At 44.9% G+C, this 16,994-nt stretch overlaps 1 protein-coding gene across 8 annotated transcripts in view; it reads right to left on the reverse strand.

Annotated features, from left to right (window-relative positions):
• The window catches only part of lrrc9 (leucine rich repeat containing 9), a 276,603-nt gene extending 259,825 nt beyond the window's left edge, over positions 1-16,778 (reverse strand). For 7 of the 8 annotated variants that reach the window (XR_005457781.1, XR_005457782.1, XM_038775862.1 and 4 more), the window contains exon 1: positions 16,646-16,778. The gene's annotated coding sequence lies outside the window, so the exon portion shown is untranslated. The remainder of the gene's footprint in view (positions 1-16,645) is intronic. The other variant, XM_038775857.1, reaches the window with a different exon arrangement.
• Between the last annotated feature and the right edge of the window lie 216 nt (positions 16,779-16,994).

Consider the following 16,994-nt stretch of genomic DNA (forward strand, 5'->3'; position numbering starts at 1 on the left):
AGCAGACTGGGAAAAACAGTTTGTCTACCCATAGTCAGGGCTAGAAGACAGTGGAATCCTCACAGAGCGAAAGAGCTCTGAAAGTCCAAGGGTCAGGCCAGGAAACTGAGGAGAAACCAAGTGAATTTGAGATTACTCTAGAAAAGACTCGAGGTTGTTCGATAAAGAAGTGAATGAACCTTCAAGATTTTGACAGATCACGGAACTCTTGGGAGGAATTAAAAGTAAAACTGGATTCATAACATTTCTAGTTGTGCATTTACTTTTAAGGTTTTTTAGATATACAATAAAGTTGTTTTTTGTTTAAAAATGTATAATCTTGTGGCATGGTTCTTGTTTTGCTGGGTGTTTGAATTTCTCTTTAAACATTAGCGGCCCTTGCCAGGATCATTACAAGGTTTTTAAAGAAATACCAGAACTCATAACATAAAATGAGCTATGCAAGCTAACTCTACCAACATTACAATGGTGAAGTTTGTGATCACTATGTTTTAAGGACTGTATCTTTTGATTTCCAAGAGGGTTATAGTTTGGGACTCATCTTTAAATTGAAGTTATATGAGAGGGATCATGTGATCTATGCTGGGGTCTATCTGACTGTAAATGCTGGGTGGTAATTGATACAGATCAAAGGGAAGACTCAAATTGTGTTACTCAGAGGTAGGTGATCTATAATTTACATTTGTAGAAATCACAGCTATCGCTATGTCCACAATCAAAAGACTTGAAGTCTTCTAAAGCCCATAGATTTGCTATCAGTATCCAGATTGTAATTAGTTGGGTTGAAACCCGTCTCTTTGTTTCGAAGATGGAAGACATCTGTGGTTAGAGTTAGCTAATTAACATTTATACTTTTGGAGTTTGGTGGTTCCCATTGTCATAGAAGCAAATAGAGATAACATTTTTGGATTAAGTTACAGACCTTCAAGGGTAGAATGGTGGTGCAGTGGTTAACACTGCTGCCTCATGGCACCGAGGTCCCAGGTTTGATCCCGGCTCTGGGTCACTGTCCGTGTGGACTTTGCATATTCTCCCCGTGTTTGCGTGGGTTTCGCCACCAGAACCCAAAATATGTGCAGGGTAGGTGGATTGGCCACGCTAAATTGCCCCTTTATTGGAACAAATGAATTGGACACTCTAAATTTAAAAACAAAATAAAGTTACAGGATTATCACAGACATAGACCAGTTGCAACTTTGGTCTTGTGCGTTTGCAGCTCACTGAGAATTGTGGGAGCAAAAGAGGTAAACATGAGCCAGGCCTGCACCTTAAGCAGAGAAAATACTAACTTAATATTCACTGCGAGGAATACAGGTGGAAGCTCGCTCTTGGTTTGGAGACAGAGTTTGTGAGGAGGAAAAGCGGTTGAAGATTTGCCTAGCTTGAAGCTAAAGGAAGAAATCTACAATAACCCTTGTATTGAAAGGCAGTTAGCCTGAGAGCATTCAGGGAGAAAGCAGTCTGTGTCTGTCCAAAGAGAGGATGAGCTGCATAGAGGCCATTAGGAACTGGGATACTCCATACTTTTTTAAATGACTGAGCACAATTGCACAGAGGCCCAAGCTTGAGCTGAGAAATTCATAGTCATGAAGTTTTGAAGAAAGGTTGGACTGTCATTTAGCCAAAAGCTAATACTACTATCTCCATTAAAACTTGTACCTCAAAGAATGTCACTGAGGAGAAATCAAAGTGAATACCAGAGAGCTGTGGCATGCTTTGCTTGATATCAAAATAGACAAATAAACTCTCAAAATTTAGTAATGTACAAAGGGAACTCTTAGGTAGAATTAGCAAGTAAAAGGAATAGGATTTACATTCTAGATCTTGACAAACAATAGCATTAAGTCAGTAGTGCTTGCATTGTTTAATTTTTTTATTACAGGGAAATTTGTTTTAGTTGAAAAACATGAAAGCTTGCACTATAGTCCTTTCAATTGATCACTGGGTGTTAACATTTCTCTTTAAAAGTTAATGTTTTCCACGGAGATCGTAACAACAACTTCCTCCAAGCCCCTGAAGCAAAGCAAGTATCTTTAATTCACTCCTTTGTTATGTTTGCATAATTTATATTGTGTTGTTCAGAAACGTAATTAATTCCTTACCAGAGCAGGCTCAGGGAGGAAAATCAGCATATTATGATGATTGTTTGACTTGTATATGTTTTAGCAATTAGAAATGGAAACAAAGGCATTATTGAATCGAGTGACTTGTCAACTATACTTCTACTGCCACTTCCGCATTGACGCAAAGCAGTTTACAATGTGCCCCAATGAATAAAATACCAGCATGACTTGTACTTATTTGACAGCTGAGCACATGACAGTTGCAGGTCACATCAATCTGGCCTTGCACTGGCTGCAGACAAAACTCCAACCTGTTCTAATGCCACCTTTCGACTACAGGAACATTTTAAATAACATATTCTGTAACATTATTGTGATAACTAATCAGGTGCTCCTATTATGCACCAATATTAAAAATAAACTGTGAAAGAACAGGGATCTATGCATGCATTGAACACCATACAGAATCCATTGTTGCTACACTGTGGTGTCATATCAAACCAAGTTCATTCTGAAATACAAAAAAGTGTGCTGACTATACTTTCAACGAACACCATACTGCAGTATAATTGTATCTGATGGTAAATAATCCAATTTAAAATTGTATTTATTTTTATTAATTTACTGGTGTGTGTTGCTGGTTAGGCCAGCATTTATTGTCCATCCCTAGTTGTCCTTCAGAAGGTGGTGGCGAGTTGTCTTTTTTAATGAAATTTAAAAATCCAATTCTTTTTTTATTCCAACGAAGGGGCAATTTAACGTGGCCAATTCACCTACCCTGCACATCTTTGGGTTGTGGGGATAAGACCCATGCAGACACAGGAAGAATGTATGAGTTGACTTTTTGAACTGCTGCAGTCGCTAAGGTGTAGATACAGCCACAGTGCTGTTAGGGAGGGGTGTTCCAGGATTTTGCCCTGGCGACAGTGAAGGAATGGTAATATATTTCCAAGTCAGGGTTATGAGTGACTTGGAAGGGGTTGGAAGGTGCTGTCTAAGGAACCATGGCGAGTTACTGCAGTGCATCTTGTTGATGGTGGCGTTCGTTGGTGGTGGAGGGATGAATGTTTGTGGAAGGGGGAGCAATTGAGTGGGCTGCTTTGTCCTTGATGGTGTTGACCTACTTGATTGCTGTTGGAACTGCACTCATCTAGGCAAGTGGAGAGTATTCTATCACATTCCTGACTTGTGCCTTGCAGATGGTGGACAGGCTTAAGGGGGTCAGGAGGTCAGTTACTTGCCGTAGGATTCATATCCTTTGACCTGTCCTGGTGAGGATGTGAAGCAAAGCTTAAGAGCCAGAATGAATGGGACACGTTAGTGGAAAATCACAAGTGTAGGAGCTTGTTATTGAAGGAGAACGAACTTGCTGAAATAAGGGAGTTGAATAGCCTTGAGAAACAAGGAAGATGGCCAGGTGACAGGGTATGAAATGTGGGAGCTGCTTGCAACTATAGCTAGCACCTGATAATTAAGCTAAGACTGCTACATACTCATATGCCAATAGATAACCTCAAAGTCTGTAAAATCATGTACTGGAACTATGGCAATAACAAATTTATGCTTTGTAATGGGGGCAAGCTCAAGTGAATGTAAGGGACAGCCCCCTAATAATACATATAAAAAAGGATGTTTTGAGCAATACTTTGGCACTCTCCGAGGTGGTTCTCCGGAATACCTAGAGAGCGGCCCTGATCGTAATAAAGAATATTCTGAAGTACGGACGTGTTCGAGATAGTTTCTTCTGGACTTTCTTCCGGACTGAGAGACAAGTAAATTAGAGACGCATTCACATTTTGGTGGCAGCGGTGGGATTTCAAAGAGTCTCCGCTGAAACTGGCGGCATAAGCGACTAATCGAGTTCGGGAGTGAAGGAGGAATTGGGCCCCCATTGTGAGTAAAATTTTTGCCACTTTGGTATTCCCCTCCGCTGTACCGTCCGCGATTCGGCCCCGCTGCCAGTGCTCAGGGACGCTCCTACGAAATCCAGGTCAGTCCGGCGAACTCGTTTAAGGGAGGGTGTGTGGCCCCTACAGTTATAGCCACAGGCACAGTCAGGAACTAGTGCCTTAAGGGAGGGTGTGTGGCCCCTACAGTTATAGCCACAGGCACAGTCAGGGACTAGTGCCTTAAGGGAGGGTGTGTGGCTCCTACAGTTATAGCCACAGGCACAGTCAGGGACTAGTGCCTTAAGGGAGGGTGTGTGGCCCCTACAGTTATAGCCACAGGCACAGTCAGGGACTAGTGCCTTAAGGGAGGGTGTGTGGCCCCTATAGTTATAGCCACAGGCACAGTCAGGGACTAGTGCATTAAGGGAGGGTGTGTAGCCCCTACAGTTATAGCTACAGAAGAGGTTTCGGCATCATCATGATCCTTGCCTTTGTCTAAAAGTGCCCCCGCGATAAGAGGCTTTAGCAGGGTGCGCGATCAACCCAATGGTAACAACATAACAAGGACGTCATAACCTTCTAGTTAGATAGGCTTGCAGGCACGGATGAGCCTTCCTGAATTGGCCAACGGAGCAGGATAACTCCGTTTAAATTCATGATTGAATAAAGTGGTCCAGGACCATTTCGCCAAATGAACGATAATCGCAAGGATCATTAACTGCCAATAGTGTTAGAAATGGGTAATACGTTAGATACAACCTCTGATAGTGGAAGCGCGCTTTAAACCTTGTGTGAACAATATCCGGAATATTCCAAGCAACTGAGACAATTGTCAGGAGAAATGCATAAAAATTTAGGAGAAGAAAAATGGCCACTGGGGGAAAATTAATGCATTAAAATTGGGTATAAAATTGACAGAGAAAGTAATAGTTAAAACAGCCAAGGTCTTAAAAAAAAAGGAATGCGCATATGGGTAAAGAAACAAGTCATTAGGCTATCCACCTTGAATCTGTATATTAATCCATGTGAGTTTAAGCTTAAGTGGGATAAGGTGCTGTCAGGGACTGCGGATTCCACAGAGCTTATCTCCCAGAATTCTGACATAATAAACTGCTTTGTTACTGATACTCAGGCCTTCGTGTGAATATTTTCACCCCTAACATTGGAAGGATGTTGCTGAGCTGGACGCCGCTCGAATCAGTGGACAAGGTGAGTAGTCAAACCTTTGACCGCCAAAAATTAGAGTCACTCGGCAAGGCAGACGGACGGTGAGGTAACAGTTTCCAATAAATCTGGTATCAAGGCCAAATGAGTAAAAGAGTTAGTTTAAAATTTTTTTTTTTGGTTTTTGAAGAGCAAAATACTCTGGTACAAAATAAAGCAATGATCAAAGATGGGTGTGATTTCTGTGGAACAGAGAAAAATGGTGAGATACACAGAAGTAAAGATAAGACAAATAAAGTTAGAAGCACAAATGACATAAATTAAACCTTCACACCATTTGGAAGACAGGCTGGTTTAAAGGAATTGAGCTCTAACTCCTTTAAGCATAGCAATAAAGCGGGTAAAGATAGCGGCAGTACAGATTGTGCAAACTAGCAAAAGACATCACAAAACTGCCAACAATTATGGCTAATGGCTGTCCTGGAATGTCTCAAGGAGAAAAAAAAAATCAAATTAAGTGAAGTCCAAAAGATCAGAAAGGGGCTAAAACACTCAATTAGTTTTGTTCAGGAACATCTGAGGATGACTAATCTCCCCCCCCCCCCCCCCCCCCCTCCCAAAACGAAAAAATGGGGAGGAAAATCAATACAAGATTACGGTTAGAAACTTAACAATGGATACTTAACAATGGATAACTTCAGATCGTTTCAAGCCGTCCAGATAGATTCGGCAGTAATTCAACTCATTTGAAATAAAAATAAAATAAACATTCAGTAATGTCTCTTTCCAAAAACCGGTTAAATAACGAACATTGAAAATTGAAAGGATGGATAATGTCTGAGGTCACGTAGCGGATGGAGATGGCATCATGCCAAGTTCTCCACCACTTTCGATTCTGTACAAAAATTTAACCATTTCAGCAAGCAGGTCATCTGCACAAAGGCATATATGTCTCTAAGAATAGCTAGTGCCTCTAAAATTAATCAGTGGAAATTGACTTAAATGGAATGACACAGATAAAGTTTTCGAAGGAGAATGAAAAATTTTGTTCAGTATTTTAATTGAGCTCCATTTTAGAGAAAGAGTGAGAGGGTTAGAGAGAGAGAGAGCCAGAGATAGAGAGAGGGACTGATAGAGACAGCGAAAGTTGAGAGAGCGAAAGAGAGCGAGTCAGGGAGAGACAGAGACGGGGAAAGGTAGTTAGATAAAGAGAAAGAGCAACAAGAGTTCCAGAGACAGACAAAATTACATAGAGAGATAGACAGAGAGAGAGAGGGAGTTTTAGGCATCTATAGAGAGAGGGAGTTTTAGGCATCTAAACTTTGTTCTGAACTATTCACTATCTCTGTATTCAGACTTTGACTTCAGACTTTGACCCTTTAAAAGTTTTGTTACGAGCTGTGATTATTTGAAAGCTTCAAATTGTCTACACATTACCGTTAAAGATTATAGTTTGAGTACAGTTAACAATTTTTTCTTTTCAAAGGCTATAATTGGCATTTCCAGGGTAATTTTGATACACCGGGAATTTTAATCAGGGTGCAAAATCACGTATGTAAGAATAAGAAAATATTTGTTTTATGGTGTTCAGTGGAGGTTAGGATAGTTGAAATACATATGACAAATATGATCAAGCCGGTGTTTCATTAGTTCAGGGTTAAAACTTCCCTGACACAAATAATCATCAGTAGGGTGAAACTAACCTGTCTCACAACGCAGATGTTTTAATTATGAGATTGCAGAATTAGGTATAAACAACAGATGGGTAAATGAAATATGTCCATGATCATGCCCGTCTGGGAAAGAACCACGATACAGCGCAAAATTGGTTCAGTCAGAGATTCAATAACATAGTGTGTTTGCTGAAAGACTTGATAACGGGAATTTGGCAGCACTCCAACTTTTACTCCCAGTCCATTTGAGTGAAAAACAGGGGCTGGTTTAGCTCACAAGGCTAAATCGCTGGCTTTTAAAGCAGACCAAGCAGGCCAGCAGCACGGTTCGATTCCCGTACCGGCCTCCCCGGACAGGCGCCGGAATGTGGCGACTAGGGGCTTTTCACAGTAACTTCATTGAAGTCTACTCGTGACAATAAGCGATTTTCATTTTCAATATAAAAAAACGTTTAGATATGTGAATGGCATCATTCCAATTTATCCACCCACTATACGCCCTTTTTTGTCTCTGCAAGAAAATTAACCCTTTCAACAAGCTTTTGTGTGTAATCCAGAAGATGTCTTGACACTCCCATGCTGGGTTTGCCTGTGAGCTCTGGCCCTTTTAATTCTGATAAAGTAATGAACAGTCCACACAGCTGAAGATGCGTTTTAATTGGAACTTACAAATCTTAAGTTTTGAATTTTCAGATTTTTTCAGATTAATTAAGCCACTCTGTCCCATGCAGAATGGACCTTTGAGCAAGAACACCCTGGACACGATTGCATGTCACTTATAAAGGATGATTCATCTGTCAGGGAGGACCTATCGAATGCCCCTCTTAACGACCCAGACGTGACCATGTTCACAGATGGAAGTGCTTCCATCGGTGAAAGGGGGAGCGGTTATCAGGATATGCTATAATCAACCAGGGTGGGGAGACAGTAGAATCAGCAGCATTCGAGACTGCGTTTTCAGCACAAGCAGAATTGTTTGCACTGATACGTGCATGCGCACTAGGAGCAGGTAAAAAAGTAAATATTTATACAGACTCCAGATATGCCTTTGGAGTCCATGAAAGTCCGGGTGCTCCGGTTTCCTCCCACAGTCCAAAGATGTGCGGGTTAGGTGGATTGGCCATGCTAAATTGCCCGTAGTGTCCTAAAAAGTAAGGTTAAGGGGGAGTTGTTGGGTTACGGGTATAGGGTGGGTTTGAGTAGGGTGATCATTGCTCGGCACAACATCGAGGGCCGAAGGGCCTGTTCTGTGCTGTACTGTTCTATGTTCTATGTTCTAATCTCTGGTTTTTGGACTTTTATTCCTGGTTGCAGGGGTAGTTTGTAGATGAGTTGGTGTGGGAAGTCATAAGGAAGACAACGAATGTTGAAGCCTCAGAAGAAAGGTGCTGGAAAGAAGAGAGAGAACAAAGGACCACCAGCAGGTGAGGCTGAAAGTCCTGCAGGAAGAAGCAAGATGGGGGCTGGGTCACTGGGTGGGGCCACTGTGGAAATTCTGACCGAAGTCATGTTGGTGGAGTTTGAGAGGCTGTTTGCCAAGCATACGGAGGTGATTCAGAGGGAGATGGTGGCTTCGCTGAAAGAGTGGGAGAAGGCGATTGCCCCGGTAAAGGAGGCAGTGACGAAAACATCGGTTGAGGTGCGGGAGCAAGGAAAGGCGTTGAAAGAGGTGGAGGAGGTATTGTCGCAACACAGTGAAGGGTTCACCTTGATGGGTGAGGAGCTGCGGAGGGTGGCGGTGGTCAACAAAGGGTTCAGAGCCAAGGTGGAGCACCTACAGGTCGAGGAGGCAAAATTGGAGAATTGTGGGCCTGCCCGAGGAGGTGGAGGGTCTGAAGCGGACCGAGTACATTGCATAGATGTTTGCGAGTTGATGGTGGTGGTGGTGGTGGTGGGGGGGGGGGGGGGGTGATAGTCTGCTTTCACAGCTACAACGTGAAGATGGTTTTGGGCTGGGCGGAGCAGAGACGAGATTTGAAATGGGAAGGCATTGGTATACGTAGACATGAAGACCTGGCAGCGGAGCTGGCGAGAAGGCAGACAACCTTTGGACAGGGGAAGGCGGCATTGTACGGCAGCAGAGTGAGATTTGGAGTGGTCTATCCTGCAAAACTGAGAGTGACTCACAATTCGACGGATTTTTACTTTGAGCCGGTGGAGGCGGCAGAGGTGTTTGTTAAGACTGAAGGTCTGGGACAGATGAGAGCTGGGGTTTGGACTTGGTTGGTGGGGACGGGGATTATGTTTTTCTTATGGAGGATTTTTCTATTTGATTGGGGTTTTGTTTTCTGTCTCGTGAAAGTGGAGTTTGTTTACATGTGTTCTGGGTTTTGGTTTTCCTTTTTGTTACTGGTGCAGTTCTGTATTGTCTTGGTTTAATGGAGGTGGGTTTTGGGGATTTGGGGCCGGATCATGGAGGAGGGGAGAACGCAGGGTTTGTGATGAGAGCTTTGGATTCCATCCCAGATCTGTACACCCATGAGCTGATAGTGGGGGGGGATTAAAACATAGTGCTGGAACCGAGGGTGGACAGGTTCCAGTTGCGATCACTGACTGACCCATTTGGCGAGAGGGAGGGTTGTTGGCAGGGCTTATGAAGGGGATGGTGGGGGGGGGGGGGAGTGAACCCATGGAGATTTTTAAACCCGAAGGATCGGGAGTATTCGTTTTTCTCCCCAGTGCACAAGGTGTTTTCGTGGGTTGACTTTTTTGTGGTGGGAAAGGTGCTGTTGGCCGGAGTTAAGAGGTTGGAGACCTGGCGTTACTGACGGAGCTTCTGTGACAAGATAGAGAAGGTGATTGAGGAGTATGCGGGGTTTAATTGCATGGGGGTGGTTTCACAGTCAGTGGTCTGGGAGACTCTGAAGGTTGTGGTGAGGGGGGAGGTGATCTTGTTTAAGGTTAAGTTGGATAGGCAGGAGAGGGAGGAACACCATCAACTGATAGCAGAGATTTTGGAGGTGGATGGGAGGTATGGGGGAGCCTGATCAGTATCCACTGGCTAAGAGGCAGGAGTTGCAGGCAATTTTTGACCTATTGTCCACAAGGAAAGCAGTACTTCAGTTGAAATGGGCAAGGGGGACTGTTAGGAGTACAGGGAGAAGGCATGGTGTATGTTGGCAGGTCAGCTCTGTAGGGAGGCCATGGCGAGGGAGATAGTTTGGTTGCGAGACAAGACAGGGAAGTTGATGGTGGCTCCCGAACAGATTATTATGGTGTTCTAGGAGTTCTATAGGGACTTGTATAAGTCGGAGCCACTGGAACAGGAGCGGGAGATAAGGGAGTTTTTGGTGGGCTAGAGTGCCCCAGGTTGGGGGAGGCAGCAAGGGCAGGGTTGGAGGAGTCAGTGGGGGTGGAGGAGGTGAAGGTGGCGATTGGGAGGATGTAGGTAGGGAAGGCGACAAGGCCCGAAGGGTTCTGTGTCGAATTTTGTAAAAGATTTAAAAGATTATCGTGGAACAGAGGGGCTTTGGAGTTCAGGTGCACAGTTCTCTAAAGGTGGAGTGACAGGTAGATAGGGTAGTGAAGAAGGCTTTTGACATGCTGGCCTTCATCAGGCAGAGCACTGAGTATAGAAGTTGGGAAGTTGTTTCAATTCAACAGGACATTGGTGAGGTTGCACCTGGAGTGTTGTGTTCAGTTTTGGTCGTCTTGCTATAGGAAAGATGTTATTAAACTGGAGAGAGTGCAGAAGAGATTTACAAGGATACTGCCCAGGACTCAAGGGACTGGAGTTATAAGAAGAGATTGGACAGGCTATGACATTTTTCTTTGGAGTGTAGGAGACTGAAGGATGATCTCATAGAGGTGTACAAGATCATGAGAGGCATGGATATTGTGAATGCCCTCAGTCTTTTTCCCAGGGATGGGGAATCGAGAACTAGAGGTCATAGGTTTAAGTTAAGAGGGGAAAGAATTAATGGGAACCTGAGGAGCAATGTTTTTGCACAGAAGGTGGTACGTATGTGGAATGAGCTGCTGGAAGAAGTGGTTGAGGCAGGGACACTGACAACATTTGAAACGCATTTGGACAGATACATGGATAGGAAAGGTTTAGAGGGATATGGGGCAAATGCAGGCAAATGGGTTTAGCTTAGATGGGCTTTTTGGTTGGCATGGACCAGTTTGGCCCGAAGGGCCTGTCACTATGCCGTAGATTCTATGATCTATGAGGACACACTAGGGCAATTTTCCACATTGTCTGGTAGCTTCCATAGTTGTAGTTGTACTGGAACAGCAAGTTCTGGAGCGCAAATCTTCAGTGCTATTGCTGGAATATTGTCAGGACACATAGCCTTTGCAGTATCCAGTAAATATCATGTGGAGTGATCACGTGGAGTGATCTTATTGGCTGAAGACTGACAACTGTGATGCTGGGGACCTCTAGAGGAGACTAAGATGGATCATGAACTTGGCACTTCTGGCTGAGGATTGCTGCGAATGCCTCAGCCTTGTCTTTTGCACATATACGCTGGGCTTCTCCATCGTTGAGGATGGGAATACTTGTGGAGCCTTCTCCTCTAGTGAGTTGTTTAATTGTCCACCACCATTCATGGCTGGTGGATGTGGCACGATTGCAGAGCTTACACCTGATGTGTTTGTTGTGGAATCTTAGCTTAGCTCTGTCTATTACTTGCTGCTTATGCTGTTTGAGGCTGGTTTAGCTCAGTGGGCTGGACAGCTGGTTTGTGATGCAGAACAAGGCCAGCAGCATGGGTTCAATTCCTACAGCAGATTACTCAAAGACGTGCTAGAATGTGGCAACCAGGGGCTTTTCACAGTAACTTCATACTTGTGGCAATAAAAGGTTATTTCTTTGCAGATGACACGAAGGTCGGTGGAGTTGTAGACAGTGCTGAAGGATGTTATAGGATACAGAGGGACATAGATAAGCTGCAGAGCTGGGCTGAGAGGTGGCAGATGGAGTTTAATGCGGAAAAGTGTGAGGTGGTTCACTTTGGAAGGAGTAACAGGAATGCAGAGTACTGGGCTAATGGCAAGATTCTTGGTAGTGTAGATGAACAGAGAGATCTCGGCATCCAGGTACATAAATCCCTGAAAGTTGCCACCCAGGTTAATAGGGCTGTTAAGAAGGCATATGGTGTGCTAGCCTTTATCAGCAGGGGGATTGAGTTTCGGAGCCACAAGGTCATGCTGCAGCTGTACATAACTCTGGTGCGGCCGCACCTGGAGTACTGCGTGCAGTTCTGGTCACCACATTATAGGAAGGATGTGGAAGCTTTGGAAAGGGTTCAGAGGAGATTTACTAGGATGTTGCCTGGTATGGAGGGAAGGTCTTACGAGGAAAGGCTCAGGGACTTGAGGTTGTTTTCGTTAGAGAGGAGAAGGCTGAGAGGTGACTTAATAGAGACATATAAGATAGTCAGAGGGTTAGATCGGGTGGACAGTAAGAGTCTTTTTCCTCGGATGGTGATGACCAACACGAGGGGACATAGCTTTAAATTGAGGGGTCATAGATATAGGACTGATGTCAGAGGCAGTTTCTTTACTCAGAGAGTAGTAGGGGTGTGGAACGCCCTGCCTGCAACAGTAGTAGACTCGCCAACTTTAAGGGCATTTAAGTGGTCACTGGATAGACATATGGATGAAAATGGAATAGTGTAGGTCAGATAGGCTTCAGATGGTTTCACAGGTCGGCGCAACATCGAGGGCCGAAGGGCCCGTACTGCGCTGTAGTGTTCTATGTTCTATGTTCTATGACACACAAGCAGTCCTGTATTGTAGCTTCACCAGGTTGACACCTCATTTTTCGGTTTGTTTGGTGCCTGCACTCTTCATTGAACCAGAGTTGATCCCCTGGCTTGGTGGTAATGGTAAAGTGGGGGATATGCCGGACTTTGAGGTTGTAGGTTGTGGTTGAATACAATTCTGCTTCTGCTGATGGCCCACAGCTCCTCATGAATGCCCAGTCTTCAGTTACTTGATCTGTTAGAAATCTTTCCCATTTAGCATGGTGGTAGTCATAGAATGACAGAATTTACATCCAGCCCATCGTGTCTGCACCGACCCTTGGAAAAAGTACCCTACTGAAGCTCACACCTCCACCCTATCCCCATTACCCAGTAACCCCATTTAACCTTTTTGGACACTAAGGGCAATTTAGCATGGCCAATCCACCTAACCTGCACATCTTTGGAATGTGGGAGGAAACCGGAGCATCCGGAGGAAACCCATGCAGACATGGGGAGAATGTGCAGACTCCGTACAGACAGTGACCCAAGCTGGGAATCGAACCTGGGACCCTGGGGCTGTGAAGCAACTGTGCAAACCACTGTGCTACCGTGCTGCCCACAACATGATGGAGGTTATTCTCAATGTGAAGACGAGACTTTGTCTCCACAACGTCTGTGCGGTGGTCACTTAATAATAATAATAATCTTTATTGTCACAAGTATTGTCATTTATCTCAAGAGGCTTGGAATATAAAAGCAGGGATGTACTTCTGAGGCTTTATAAAGCACTAGTTAGGCCCCATTTAGAATACTGTGAGCAATTTTGGGCCCCATACCTCAGGAAGGACATACTGGCACTGGAGCGGGTCCAGCGGAGATTCACACGGATGATCCCAGGAATGGTAGGCCTAACATACGATGAACGTCTGAGGATCGTGGGATTATATTCATTGGAGTTTAGGAGGTTGAGGGGAGATCTAATAGAAACGTACAAGATAATGAATGGCTTGGATAGGATGGACGTAGGGAAGTTTTTTCCATTAGCAGGGGAGACTAGGACGCGGGGGCACAGCCTTAGAATAAAAGGGAGTCACTTTAGAACAGAGATGAGGAGAAACTTCTTCAGCCAGAGAGTTGTAGGTCTGTGGAATTCATTGCCACAGAGGGCGGTGGAGGCCGGGACATTGAGTGTCTTTAAGACAGAAATTGATAAATTCTTGATTTCTCGAGGAATTAAGGGCTATGGGGAGAGAGCGGGTAAATGGAGTTGAAATCAACCATGATTGAATGGTGGAGTGGACTCGATGGGCCGAATGGCCTTACTTCCACTCCTATGTCTTATGGTCTTATGGTCTTATAGGCTTACATTAACACTGCAATGAATTGACTGTGAAAAGCCCCTAATCACCACATTCCAGCGCATGTTCGTGTACACAGACGGAGAATTTAGAATGTCCAAATCATCTAACAGCAAGTCTTTTGGGACTTGTGGGAGGAAACCGGAGCACCCGGAGGGAACCCACGCAGATGTGGGGAGAGCATGCATACTCTGCACTCAGTGACCCAAGCCAGAAATCGAACCTGGGACCCTGGAGCTGTGAAGCAACTGAGCTACCCACTCTGCTACCCCTGTCATGGACAGATGCATCTGCAGCAGGCAGGTTGGCGAGGATGAGGACAAGTATGTTTCTCCCTCTTGTTGATTCCCTCACCACCTGCTGAAGTCCCGGTCTACCAGCTAGGTCATTTAGGACCTGGTCAGCTCAGCCTGTGGTACTACCGAGCCACTCTCGGTGATGGACATATAAAGGCCCCCACCCAGAGCATATTCTGCACCCTTGCCGTCCTCAGTGCTTCCTCAAAGTGGTGTTCAGCATGGAGGAGTGCTGATGCATCAGCTGATGGTGGCTGGTGCGTGGTAATCAACAGGAAGTTTCCTTGTCCATGTTTCCTTGTCATGAGACTTCATGGGGTCCAGAGTCGATGCTGAGTACCTCCCAGGGCAACTCCTTCCAGATTGCATACCGCTGTGTTGCCACCTCTCTAGGTCTGTCTTGCTGGTGAGACAGGACATACCCAGGAATGGTGATAGTGGTATCTGGGACATTATCTATAAGTATGATTCGGTGAGTATGACCATGCCAGGCTGCTGTTTGACTAGTCTGTGAGACAGCCCTCCCAACTTTGGCACAAATGTTAGTAAGGAGAACTTTGCAGGATCGACAGGGCTGGGTTTGCCGTTGTCCTTTCCAATGCCTGGGTCAATACTGGGTGATCCGCCTGGTTTCTTTTTTTTTGTGTTTTCATAGCAGTTAAATAGGCCATTTCAGAGAGAGCATTTAAAGGTCAGACCAGGCAAGAATGGCATATTTCCTTCTCCAAGGACATTAGTGAATCATGGTCATCATATAATTCCAGATTTTATTGAGTTTAAATTCCACCACCTGCAGTGGTGGGATGTAAACACTGGTCCCCTGATCATTATCCTGCGTCTCTGGGTTACTCATCCAGCGACAATACCACTACGCCACCTCTTCTTGTTGTAAGCCGAAGTGATATGATGCATTAAACTTGTGGTATATATGAAAAGCTAAAATAAATATCTGATTTGCTGTTGGCTATTCAATTGAGCAGTTCAAGAAACATCATACAAAAGCCTCCATAAAAGAGATCTCCATAAAATATATTACCAGTTCAAACTGCTGTCCAGCACCTCTTCACAACCCAGTGCTGTTAGATTTTGTGAACTGCACTTTTTCCTCAGATATGATTCTTCCTGCCAAAAGTACATTAATCGTATCCTTAAAAAGCCCACCTTTCATCCCCCTACAACTACCACCACATTGCTAATTTTCCCTCCCTCTCAGCTCTTAACCAAGTCTTCCCAACCAAACTCAATCTTTCCCTGTTTAAAACCTCTCAATGTCAAAATCAACAATATTTAACATGGTGGTGACCAACCATTTCAATCTTTTCTGGGGCCTTTATTACAATCAGCTCGCCATGGCATAATACTTTTCATGATTCCATTCCTAACAGTGGACACTTCTTCACTGTATTCAAATGTTTCATTTTTGACCTCCCTTTATTTCTTGTATAAATGCTGAATTCGCAGTTTCATGATTTGTGATCACAACGTCTCTGGGACCGTTGTCAGTTTTAACATTCGTATCACAGGCCCAACATTCTGTCCTATACATCATTACCATATTCACCAATCTCCATTTGCTCCACTTCCCATTGTATAGATCACAAGATGTTCATAATTTTTAAAGCACTCTGCAGCCTCATTGCGCGCTATCTTTGTATCCCCTTCAATCCTAAAACCGTCTCACAGCCTCCATTCAGTTCGTTCCCCTCCAGAGCCTCCAGTTTTCTACTCCTAAGCATTTCTTGCTCTTCATGTTTTAGCCTAATCAAAACATTAGTCACTTCCCCCAACCTCCTAGTTTTTGCTTGGCGTTCAAATTCCCGATAATGCAAAAGGCACTACAACACATGCAAATGTAGAATCAACATTAGGAAATATACAATAAATATAAAAGTATAAACATTGTACGGATGCAGGGTCACTGAGGTTCAACTCGTTTTTGTAATGAATGTTCAGCGACAGATGCACAAACAATAAGATGACAGCAACTTCACTTGTGGGACAGCAGGGTCTTTAATTGGCGCAAGAAACAACTAGCTTGCGGCAATTGTGTACAATCGGAAGAAGGCGGACGCCGCCTCCAAACAGGATGACAATTGGGATTTTAAAACGATGGCTCGACTTGACCTACGGATGGGTGGAGCGGGTAATGGCCAAGCGAACTCAGGGCAGGGCTGCGCGGCGTCGGAGCCAGGCCGCCGGTGCCGTCGTGTCTGCGGATGCCTCTGCCCCGGACAGGGGCGAGCAGGCGGAATTGACAGAGCCGCAAAACACGCACCCAAACCCAGTGGGAGCCACCGCACAAAGACCCGGCCTGTGGGGGTGGGGGGGGTGGCTGGAATGCCGCCGCCTTGTTGCCAACGGGGGAAGGGGTTACTCTCGCACTGGGAGTGAGGGGGAAGAGGTCGGGTGGACTCGGCGTCCCGCTCCCCCCTCAACTGGTGCTTCCATTAAGCGACTCTCGGGATTACAAACAAAATGCCGCGTCCTGGCCTCCCGTCCGGATACTCACCTCCTCCCCCCCACCAGGCTGGGTGGGTTTTATCGGTCCCCCTGTTTAAAAGCCATTTCGCCGACTGCACATTCTAACAGGCTGCGCGTCTCTGTTGTCCGGGAGCCATTTTGGTTTCCATGGGGAAGGTCGGAGGTTAAAGGTGAAGGAACGGAGTCGCTGGAAACCTGACCACAAAGCAGAACGTAAACGGCACTACTCAGCGACGTTTTCATGGTATCGTCTCGAACAACTGTCCAACTGTTCAAACATTTCTTGGACGAATGTTTTGTGGATATGCATCACTGTAAATATGCAAGAGGTTAATGTAAATACACTAAGACAAAGTAAACACTAGAGGGAGCACCAG

Source organism: Scyliorhinus canicula, chromosome 2, assembly GCF_902713615.1.
Source record: "Scyliorhinus canicula chromosome 2, sScyCan1.1, whole genome shotgun sequence".
Classification (NCBI taxonomy): domain Eukaryota; kingdom Metazoa; phylum Chordata; class Chondrichthyes; order Carcharhiniformes; family Scyliorhinidae; genus Scyliorhinus; species Scyliorhinus canicula.